This window comes from Branchiostoma belcheri, unplaced genomic scaffold, assembly GCF_001625305.1.
Source record: "Branchiostoma belcheri isolate BF01 breed outbred unplaced genomic scaffold, Haploidv18h27 scaffold49, whole genome shotgun sequence".
Lineage (NCBI taxonomy): Eukaryota > Metazoa > Chordata > Leptocardii > Amphioxiformes > Branchiostomatidae > Branchiostoma > Branchiostoma belcheri.
Window position 1 is genome coordinate 578265 of NW_017804120.1, and position 12070 is coordinate 590334.

A 12070-nucleotide genomic window follows, 5' to 3' on the forward strand; every position below is an offset into this window, starting at 1 on the left:
ATTCAATATTATACGTGTATTTTTGGGGAAAGCCATGAATACAGTGCATTGATAGGTAAATACTTTAAAGAATCTCTCCGTAAATAATTTCATCAGGTTGGTAAACGACTGAATAGCAAAGTTCTTTTTATCACAACCATTTATTTTTCACTAGCCGACGTTTCGATGACCTTCTGTCATCTTCATCAGGGCAATTCTGACTGGTTTACTGTGCACTGACGCTAGATGTTACTTGGTGCATAGTGCACTAAAGGTGTTACATAGTTCATAGTGCACTTAAGCTTGTTTTTTTCTGTTTACCATACATTCCGGAACTTAGTGTAGGTTTTCTTATTGTTTGTAACTATTATGATTCCTAACAATACATATGTAACACGCCTTTTAATAATTTCTATTTGGGACTGTGATAGCTCAGTATTGTCAGTTAACAAATCTTATATTATATATAGAAACACTTTACATTTGGAACCGCATATTTCCCTATGATGTAACAATGCCTAGTATGTATGTCATAATTACACTGCGTTCCGGAATGTATTGTAAACAGAAAAAAAAACTAGCTTAAGTGCACTATGAACTATGTAACACCTTTAGTGCACCAAGTAACATCTAGTGTCAGTGCACAGTAAACCAGTCAGAATTGCCCTGATGAAGATGACAGAAGGTCAACGAAACGTCGGTTAGTGAAAAACAAATGATTGTGATAAAAAGAACTTTGCTATTCACTTTAAAGAATCCTTAGATGTCAGAAAAATTACACCTTACATATTGACCCACATGTGTACATGTATGTATGCATATATACAGAGGATGACTCTATAGGGTACTATGTAAGTGTTTCCAAATCTTGAAGCTAAATGGGTGTATCTAAACACATTCAATACGGATGTTATGCATTCTTAGCATTTAGTATTGGCTACTGTACTAAAGATAGAATACTTTCATTTCAGAACGTTGAAGCAACAATGTTTGCTTAAATATGACTGAAATATGACTTAAATATTCGGTCATGTTCTAGACTAGCCTCTACCAGGCTTCGGAAGCTCCACAGAGTGTAGCCTCTACCAGGCTTCAGGAGGCGGCTGGAAAGAGTAGAAATCGGTCAAATAGAAAGAGAACATGCCGAGAAAGTTGGTCCGATGCTATAGCGTTAGAGAGTACGTTTTGTTCGGCAAAATGTACTCTCTAGCGGACCAACTCCCCTGGCATGTTATCTCTCTATTTGACCGATTTCTACTCTTTCCAGCCGCCTCCCGAAGCCTGGTAGAGCTACACAGACTGTACTCTTGAATTGAGTGGACCAACTCCCCTGGCATGTTATCTGTCTATTTAGCCAATTCCTACTCTTTCCAGCCACATCCCAAAGCCTGGTATAGGCTAGTTCTAGACCGCCAAGTTTTTTCCTACTGTTTAATATGTTTAATTCCTTACGACGTGTACATTTACTTCAAAAATTTTAGATTTAGAGTATTTTTCTGAACGCTAGTTCTATATGATGGTGATAAAGAGTTCTATATAAACGATACAAGTACAAGGAGGCGATTATGGGATGCTTGGTTAAGAAAATGAGAGATATATCCTTTATTGAAATAATATACGATATCTTACACCAATTGCAAGATATGACATATTTGCAATGAGAACAACAAAAAATATCAATATAAACGTGAAAATCATGTGTAGCTTTTATCATAAATGAATTAACAATTTTTTCATTCTAAAATTCTACATGCATCTGTATATTTGTGTATTTTTCGATCAATGTACCGCAATTCTCTCAGTCGAAGAATCTAGAAAAAAGGACACAAAGAGAAAGTAAAACCAGTAGAAATGTCTGTAGGACCCTGCTTCTACGCTTATAGAAAAATCGACTACCATAGATTTTAACGTAAAACAAGTTGGTAAAAAAAAGCTGGTATCAGAGATACAATGAACCTCCATTTACTCAAAGCTTTCTAAACATATCTGGAAAACAATCACATTGCAGCATTTTAAGTCAATTACTTGTAATTAAAATATAAAACAAAACGATTTTTGTCGCTATGCATGCTTTTTGTGAGTCGTGACACATTTTTGAACAAAGGTAGTGGAAAATTCCAGGTTTACCGGGCCACGCATTTACTCAGACTGTTTACATTTTTTTTCGTAAGACATTTGGAATACAATCACATTGCAGCATTTTACAGTCCCTTACTTGCTGTAAAAGAAGACGATTTTCTAAGCTATGCATGCATTTTGTGAGTCGTGACACAGTTTTGAACAAAGGTAGTGGAAAATTCCAGGTTTACCGGACAAGTCGGTGACTCAGACTCTGCTATTCTATACTTCCGGCAGCCGCCTCCCAAAGCCTGGTAGAGGCTAAAACGATTTATCAAATCCATCTGTGCTGAAAGAAATACAATGCAACGTTTTGCAGCTTAAAGTATATTTTAAACATTTTATCTATTGTTTAATCATATTATTTGATGAAGATTTCGGATAGTAAAAGGTTCTAATTCTGACATAAATACACCCTATTTAAAGCTACCAAATACAGTTTTTATTGCTTGAAAACCATGTTTAAAGTCAGTATTGTAGTCACTTGTCTAAATATTAATTTGAAACAACGATATCTCGATGTACAGTGACATTCATGCACAAAACGATGAAAATTTGGACGGAGAATGGTTACTGGTAGGATCCTTGGCTAATATAATGGGAGCCACCCAGAAAATAAAGGGCTCATCTTGGGCATTTTAGTTGCGCTTTTTAAACGTTAACGCCCAAAGTATGAAATACTGATACAAATGTGCTAATATGTGGGACAGTGTGTGTCAATATCATACAGACATACAAAATTTCCAGCTTTGCTGCCCTGAAATTGCATTGGATACTCTTAACGGAAAGAAAAACTATACGTTCCTTTTGTAGATGCATGTTCTTTTATGCGAATCATTCTCGTCAAATGGGTCAAATATCGTGCTAGAATTTTTTTGCAGAAAAGAAAATGGCGGCTATATATGAGTAAAAAAAAGCATTGTCTCATACAGTTGAAAACCATGACTAGAAAGACATGGGTCTAGTTACACGTGCAAATAACATGGTATATTATGAATAATATCCATATAAAGCAACATATACGTACATCATCATGCTCACGTACATCCTTTTATCAATGTATGTTGCACGGAGAGACATTTGTAAAAAAAAAGTTGACTTTTTTTTCAATTTTGAATGAAAAATAGTTGCAAATAACCTACCAGAAGAGTTAGTCAATAATTTTAGCCTTTAACCAGACTAAAAACGCAGGTTTGAAAGCAGTAAGATTTAACCAAATAGAGAGAATAATTGGCAAGAATGTTTGGCCACCATAGAGTTCTTTCGGAGGGGGAAATTAACCCCCTCGCGGACTGACTCTCTTGGGAAATTATTTCCCCCTTTTCTATGAATTCTACAATCCGTACCCCCGTAGGAAGGCCTGGTGGAGGCTACATATGAGTACAATTTGCAAGCCACTCATGATTTTTCACTGTATTTTTCCAATAATCCATTTATTTATCTATCTATTTCATTTATCTATTTACACATACATCAGATTCTATAAAAGGCCGATGGAAACAGGAAAGTCCTTTTTCGAGTCTAATAGAGACTAGTTGCCTAAAAGAAACCACTTCTCGAATAACAGTAAAATATACTTTGTTCTGTATGTATTTTATTATACAAACAGATTCAGATATCAAATTTGGTGTATTTAAGATAGCCAAAATGTAACTTCACCGATGAATTTTGGAAACACAGAAACGCATTCAGTTTTCAATCACAAATCGACTATTTCTCAGAACCCACAGCTTACCGTAACTTTCTTTGGTTATTATTGATATAGTTCAAATGTCTGCAAAAAAGGAAAACAGTAATTCTTACACCATTTACATTTACGTCGTTTCCCTCCGAAAAAAAACTATAAAATGCAGCTTCTATGGTGTCCATAGTATCACTTCCCTAATTAGATTAGCAACGTACATTTTTGGGGGGCCGTAGCGGCAGAGTGCTCGACTAGGAACCAAGAGGTCCCAGGTTCGAATCCTGACATGCCACCGATCTTGTGCCCTTGGGAAAGGCACTTTACACGACTTTCCTCACTTTGCTTAGGTAAAAATGAGTATTGTCCTGTCATGTATTTGTCCCCTGTGTTGTTGGCGGCATTAATATAAGTTGAAAAAAACTTGAGTGCGTCGTCACCACGTCTTGTGATTACATGTTGGAATAAAAAAAGTCCTTTTTTAGGCTAAGAATTCCAGATCTTACGTGAGGTTTCTAGTACAAATCTAGTTCAAGTACTGTACACGTTTTAATACATACGTACAGTTGCATGAAACACTTTTTGTGTTATAACGAAGTTCGTTTTAGGTGTTGTTCGCGTTGTTGCTAGACAAAGAAGAGTTTTGTCATCTTCAATTTTACATACTTTTAGTCACTGAATAGTGTACGGTTATGCTCTTAATGCCTTAGGACATATCATAATAAAGCAGTTCTTACGTAGTACGGTGATGTATCTCACCACTTCTAATGTATATAAAGGTTGAAATATTTCTATCTAAACGCTACAACTATACCAAGTCTAAATTCAATACGAATACCATATATTGATAACGCAAACTAAAATACGTTTAAAAGGATATATGATATGAATCTTTATTGCATGTGCTTGCCCAGATGGGCTAAATGCACAAGAGGATATGCAGTGTGCAAAACATGAGTATTTCATACTGCAACGCTATATTCTAATGCAAAGTGCTAGGAATCTATACATTACAACAATACTATATACTACCTATCATCTACTGTTAGTTGCCCTTTCTTCTCTCTTTTTAAAACATTTGATTTGGAAACATAATTACATAGTTTGTCTACTGTACATTCGTTCTTGTATGACATCAAGTGTTTAAACATGTCCTGCTTTGACATTTTCTTACATATCTTGTCTAATTGTAAAGTATGGAATAGCTCTTGGCGTTCATCTTTATATAATGATATAATTGGTGACTTCATATCTGGGTTAAAGTTGAAGTGAAACATTTGATAATCATGTGGTCCAGAACAACAGGAACTCAGCAATGGTTCCCAGACAGCGGGACAGGAAGTTCTCAATGTGACAAAGAAAATAAACAGAAAGCCTAGCCTGACTTTTTTCGACGAAACGAAAACTCGATACCCTTTTCCAAATATGTCATAATGTAAACTATGGTAAAAAGATTTCGTTTTATTCATATATTAAGAACAAAATAGTACAATAATACAAAATACAAAGAAAATAAACAGACCATCAAGAAAGCCTAGCCTGAATTTTTCGACGAAAACTCGATGCCCTTTACCAAATATGTCATAATGTAAGCTACGGCATAAGAAGATTTCGTTTTATTCAATTATTGAAAACTAGCGTAGGAAAAAATCGCATTCCTTGTGTAACGGAGCCGAAGCCGAAATGTATGAAACTCCATCTGCTCCTACATTTAAAGTGCATTAAGAAATGTGGTCACATCCTGCCACATGATTGTCAAATGTTTCTCCTCAACTTTAGCCCAGAATAGCGATATGAGGTCACAAATTATATAATTTTAATGTATTTTTGTTATCATTATCTTCTTGGTTGTCCATCATATCAATATATGGTATTCGTATTAGACTTGGTGTAAAGCTACAGGGCTAGTTGTAGTGGTTGTTTGAAATATTTGAAAGAAAATACCGTTAAAAGTTGTCACATCCATGCCTATTCGAATGCCCATGCGTATTCGAATTCCGACTGTGTACTGAGAGTATTCGTAGGACAGTCGCAAAAATGACGTACGTAGTCGTACATCTATCTTGTGACTGAAAATGTTGTCGTAAGTCCTTGTTGACGTTGGATGTAATTTTTCATATCCTGGTTAAAAAAAACAATCACAAAATTGCAACGTGGTACTATATGAGACGGTTTGGCAATATAAGAAGTACGTGCCACTGCAAATTTCATTCAAACATAGTGTAGTCTAAAAAACTGTTACCATTTGATTGAAAATACATTGTCTACCAAAAATTACGCAATTTAGACAAACGGTTGACTGCAAGTTACATGTGGGATGACTTTAAGGTGGTTACGTCATTTCTAAAAAAATATTATACTATAAACACAACGGTTAGAACTGATACAAAATGGCCACAAACTACAATACGTCCTTAAATTATATCTTTACGTCAAATTATATTGACTAAAAGACTAGAAAACATAAGAAAAGCACAGATTTGTTTTTAAAACTCCCCCTGAGAAAGTGGGATGTTCCGCGTACCTACGCCCACCACCTCCGGATATTGTTAGAAAAAAAAAGTCGTTTGGTCTGAGGCCATGTGCTCAGCTGTGGGCAGTCTGCGCAAGAACCCATCAGACAATGGCGGGAAGACCACGAGCTCTGTGTCGCCACGATTTGGTAAGCTGAAATTCTCTTTAATAATTCATAGAAATCTTTAAAATATGACGCGATGTATGATTTTTTGAGTAGCGTATACGTAGGGGGTTAAAGAAAGAAGGAGGGCGAATTTTTAGTTGAAGCTCTTTCTGAAAATTCCACACCGAGACAACAGAAACAGGAAATTTGAAACTTGAACTGCGTCTTGATTTTTTGTCTGTATTTTTACCCTTCTACTGTGAGGAAATTCAATTTTCTCATAATTTTCATTTCAACCGGGGAACTCAGAAAATGCTCGGTTTGTTTGATATCTTCTTGATAGTTTTCTAAAAACGTTGCATTGCGTGGAGACAACTTTAATACGGAAACTAGGCCACAGTTTAAAAGTGTGCCAGCCAGAATCGTACAAGGAAAGGCAAGCATATGGTTATCTTTAATAGTTGGGCGGGAGGTAGACATAGCGGTGTGAATCACACTCCAATGACTCACTGTGGGGGAGGGTGGGCCCACAGAAACGTCTGGAAAAAATACAAAAAAAAAAGATTGCCGCCATCTTTGCTTGGCGCCAAAAAAAATTTTTTTAGAAATTTTTTGAGAGTTGAGAGAAATTTTTCTTAAATGGTTCGAAAGCGTTTGAGAGGGAATTTGAATGGAGAAATTTTATTTCCGTGTTAGGTTCTTTGTTTTGACTGGGTAGTGGGGCTGAAAATAGCGGCAGATTCGGCGGTGGGTGAGTCATACCGGGGAATGAGTCACCGGTTCCTGGGGACGAGACGGGCGGTATGGCCGCCATCTTAATCCGGAGTTAGTCTCGTTCACCAGACATTGTAAAAGGCTACAAAAGGTCAATTTATTGTGACTCACGGCTTCGACTAAAATTCTGATTTGAACCTTAAAATTTCACGTTGAATGAATTCTTTCCATCTACTGATTTGCTGAGGAACGAGGCTATTTAATTCGGTCTAGAATATCCTTGGCTAAAGGCTGGAGTTTCAGACTAATTTCATACTTGGCATTCGATCCCCTCACATGTGAATGTGTTGAGTAATAGGTCAAAAACTAACTCGGGAATGGTTGACACGCTATCGGGGTGGATCACGTATTTCATTTGCTAGAAACATATAAGGGGCTCCTTTGGGGTTTACCGAGCACCCGCGGAAGGTGCATGCGGTTTCAAAAGGGGTTAGAATGGTGTGCACTTTACCGACGGTTGAAATTTGAAAATAACGTTCAAAATAACGGTTTCCCACCACTGAACCTATAGCACAAATATATCACGACTGATATTTCAAGTTTGCAATATGATGGTGGTTCCTCTTAGATTTCCGGCTAATCTCCAAGCAGATATTAGGAGGAATATCGCCTACATGTATGTCATTGTGCCTCATGATGAAAGGTGGAACAAAATTAACTTCTCCATTGTTCTCGCTGGTACAAAATTTGAACTGTTACACTTTAACGGTTACACCATGTAGCCGCGTTTAACAGACAATTTTCTATACTTAATCAAAATCAAAGTTGCATAAATGCTGGAACCCCCAAGCAGATCTTTTGGCTGCTACAAAGACAGTATCAAACTTTTTGCCACCCGACGCTGGCGTAAAAAAAGATACCAATAAACAAAATAAAATCATCCCAAAGAGAAGCAAAAAATACGAGTAAGCCGACGCGAAGCCCAAAGCTATGCTTGGAGCAAGGACATTATAATCTTCTAGCTTTAACAGTATAAAGGGCGTCCTTTGTTTCGGAGGAAAAACTGAATGGCCCCGCCTGTCATACATTTGTTGAACATGATTGAATGCAAACAAAGGTCTTCCGGTTTTTGACATTCTGTATATCGGAAGGGCGTCTGACTTTCAAATGTGACTTTTTAGTCCCGTAGACACACCCAAAACGCTACAATTTGTGACAAAGTCTGATATATAAATGAGCAGCAAGGGCTTTTGTATCTTTCTCAGTCATTGACTGTTTTTGTTAGTTCGTTTCTAGCCATTTGGAAATCAAATCCAGGGGTCTTCCCAGAAATTCTTAGGGAGAGGTGCTCTCTAATCCGAGTAATCGGTTGATGAAAAATTATCGAATTTCAATGAAAATACTAAGAGAAAACCCCTGAATTTGAACATTTTGAGAGGGGTGCTAGCATTTTGGGGGAGGGGGGAGCACCATTGCTTCATTGCTTGGGGAGATTTAACCGTTTTTTCTCGTCATGAGCAGACATTGTAAGGCCATACCGATTTAATTTTATGGATGACATCCTCTGAAGACCCCCAAACTAGGGTGGGGAAAAAAAAAATCCGGCCAAAAATAAAAATGCTACAAAACCACAGGAATACAAACCTGGTATTGTGAATTTGGCGCATTACATAGCGACGTATACGACAGGCCGACACATGCTGGATTTTTGCGGAATATATGAATCGACACTGCTGTACGTATGTACTGAGTTCTTGAGTCTTGGAGCTTCGGTAGCCTGGCTGCCGTCAACCAGAGTTATCACCACCATGCACTACCCAGGCCTAAAACCAGGCCAGAGCTTTGGAATACGTGATCTTTTTTTTTTTTTGATCGGGCGAAAATCAATGCGCGCGCGGATGTCATCCATAAAATTAAATCGGTGTGGCCTAAATGGTGTAGCAACTAAAGTCGCGATCCTAGCGGAAATTGTGTGAATTGCAGTATATTTGACCGTGACGAATTACCAGTGACTTCTAAGAAGCCCTACGTTTCAGGATTTTGGGGTTGTGTTGAATGTCTTACAATTTTCTGTCGATTTCATTGTGTTCTCTACCATTTTCTCTGGATTTCTATGTTTCTATACACCACAAAAGATTTTTCTAGTTTGTCCTCCGGCGTTTTTGTAAGTTTCAGTGCTCCGTCACAGAAAAATGCACACGTGCATAGAACAAAAAAGTTGTGTTGCCCCTGGCACACATCCATGACGTCATTGGTTTTGACGTCACGGCTTTGTGGGTACCAGAGGCCATACCTGCATGTCATTCTTGAAACATAACGTCCACTTTACATACACTAATTTGTTCCAAATATCTTATTTCATTTCGAAATATCATATTTGATTGTGCTTTGAAAAATACTGGTTGAGGGTGGGGAGGGGGCATTTTAGGACGTAACTTAAGCTTCACATAACATTAAGTCCAAAGATTACGTCAAACATAATGTCTCCTACGTAAACCGCAAGGTCATGTGAAGGTGACTGTTAGGGGTGGGGATGGGTGGTGCGTGTGAACCAGGGATGGGTGGGTCATTTTAAAAGGTCAGTTGGGCGCAGTCACCTTTTTACCTTAGCTAAGGTCATTGAACATTGAATTCGCGTCAAGACAAAAAGGCTAGGCTTTCTCTCTCTCTGTCTCTCTCTCTCCTCTCTCTCAGTCTCTCTCTCCCTCTCTCTCAGTCTCCGTCTGTCTGTCTGTCTGTCTGTCTCTCTCAGAGTATGTCTCTCTCTCTCCGTCTCTCTCTCACTGCCTCTCTCTCTCTCTCTCTCTCTCTTGCGCGTGTGTGTGTACAGTGTGTGTGTGAGAGAGTATGTGTGTGTGTGTGTGTGTGTGTTTGTGTGAGAGTATGTGTGTGTGTGTGTGTGTGTGTGTGTGTGTGTGTGTGTGTGTGTGTGTATCGGAAGCGGGCCACGTTTATCTTGTCAATGTTTTTGTTGGAGTTCAAGGCTTTAGTAAATGCTAACAACGAGCGTGGTGAACTAAACTGTTCCTGGTTTCTTCCTGCACATTTTTGCAAGGAGTTTACAACGCAATCCACCCTCTTCTGTGCCTAGTATATATTGTCGCTGGTGACGCGATTTTTCGGCGTGTAGCAATTATTGTGTAGCGTTCCTTCTTACGTGTACATTTATGTCACTTGTTTTTCAATGGAGGAACTCGGGTGGATCAAAGAAATTTCCAGCCGCCGGCGAGATCTAACGCCAAAAGGTGACTAGTGACGTCACACCACACCTACCTGTTGCACGAGTTGCAACAACAGTTTATCAAAAGAGCGTCACCTGGCGACTTTATCATGAAGTACAGCTAAAACGATTATACAGACAGTTTTCTCAATAAAATATACAAGGAAATAGTTTCTCAAAGCATTGGGGTTGTACAAGAAAAAAATGCTTGAACACATACCCAAAAATTGGGTCATACTTGTTTTTTTTAGTCGGTCTGTCTAGAAATATTAGGATTCCTTCCGTCGAGTTGATCTGGCTGTGACGTCACTAGGGCGTGACGTAAATCAAATGACGGCAGTTAAATAACGGTCGTTTCTTTTGAATTCTGCTTTCTCATTGGAGCACAGGGAATCATGTGGGCTGTGTCTTTCCGTGCCCCCTTTAGTAATGCTTATGACGGCGCATTATGACGTACATGTATTGTCCCTCTGCCCTAATTAATACGACGTCGACGCTTAAGAATCATTCGTTAGGTCATACGTGGGGCACGTTGCGCCACACATGCCATAGATTACGTCAAGCGTCATTTGTGTCGTCACTACTTATTCCACATGTGCGTAAGCGTTTTGCAGAAGTATGTCCTTCCTGTTTTAAAGTGTTTACGTCCTCCTGTCCTATATAAGCGAAACCAACAGTTAGAAAAATCCATTTCCAGTGGGACCTGTTTTTGTACTAAGGTAGGGGATTGTGACCGCAAGTTTGTATTTACTGGGCTAGTAGAGGGAATAGTTTGGGAAGGTTTGTTCATAGTCACGGTGGTTACAGGGCTGTTATTTATCTGTTATTTATCTCTAACTAAACCATACTGGTTAGGCGGTTTTGGATGGAAGAAACCCGTGAGACATCTGTGTCGTTGTTTGACCGACAAGACTCAATGTCTTTTATATACGTCGGTGACATTTGGTTCAAAGATATATGGCATTGGTTATTATTAATTTTCATATTTAACTAAAGCACACCGATTATATTAGACTATTTTGGGCGGAAGAATTCCGTGAGTCATCTGTTGTTGTCGAGAATGTATTGTCTAAGCTGTGTCGTTGCTTGGTACCATGGTGGACAAATCGTCAATGCCTTTTACATGTGTCAGTGGTTATCTTTTGGCTCAAAGATATAAGCCATTAGTTATCACTAATTTTCATTAGTTATTAATGTTTATGTCAGTGACTTGTGGTTCTATGATACAAGGCATTGGTTATTATTAATTTTCATATATAATTTTTATGTCAGTGACTTTTGGTTCAGAGATATAAGATATTGGTTATTATTAATTTGTAAAATTTTCTTTAAAAGGGGTCTAATGTTGTTCTTTTTACCAGATGCACGGAGTGTTACGTTTTACTTGTTGCCTTTTTATAGATCCATGCCCGTAGCCAGGATTTTGAATGGGGGGGGGGTCTCCCCACTGCTTGAGGGGACCTCGAGCGCCGAGGTTCCTAGGGGGGTCCGGGGGCATGCTCCCCCGGAAAATTTTAAAAAATGAACCTTCTAAAATGGCATTTCGTGCATTTTTGAGAGGATTTCGAAGAAAAAAATCATAGATAAATTTTTATTCAATGACAAAGGGAGCAGTTTTTCTACGATTCCAGTCCATCTTTTCAAGAAAAATCTTGGACCATTACATAAAATGTGGACCAAAAAGTGGACCTTTACATAAAATGTAGACCAAAAAGTGGACCTTTGAGCCTTGTGGGGG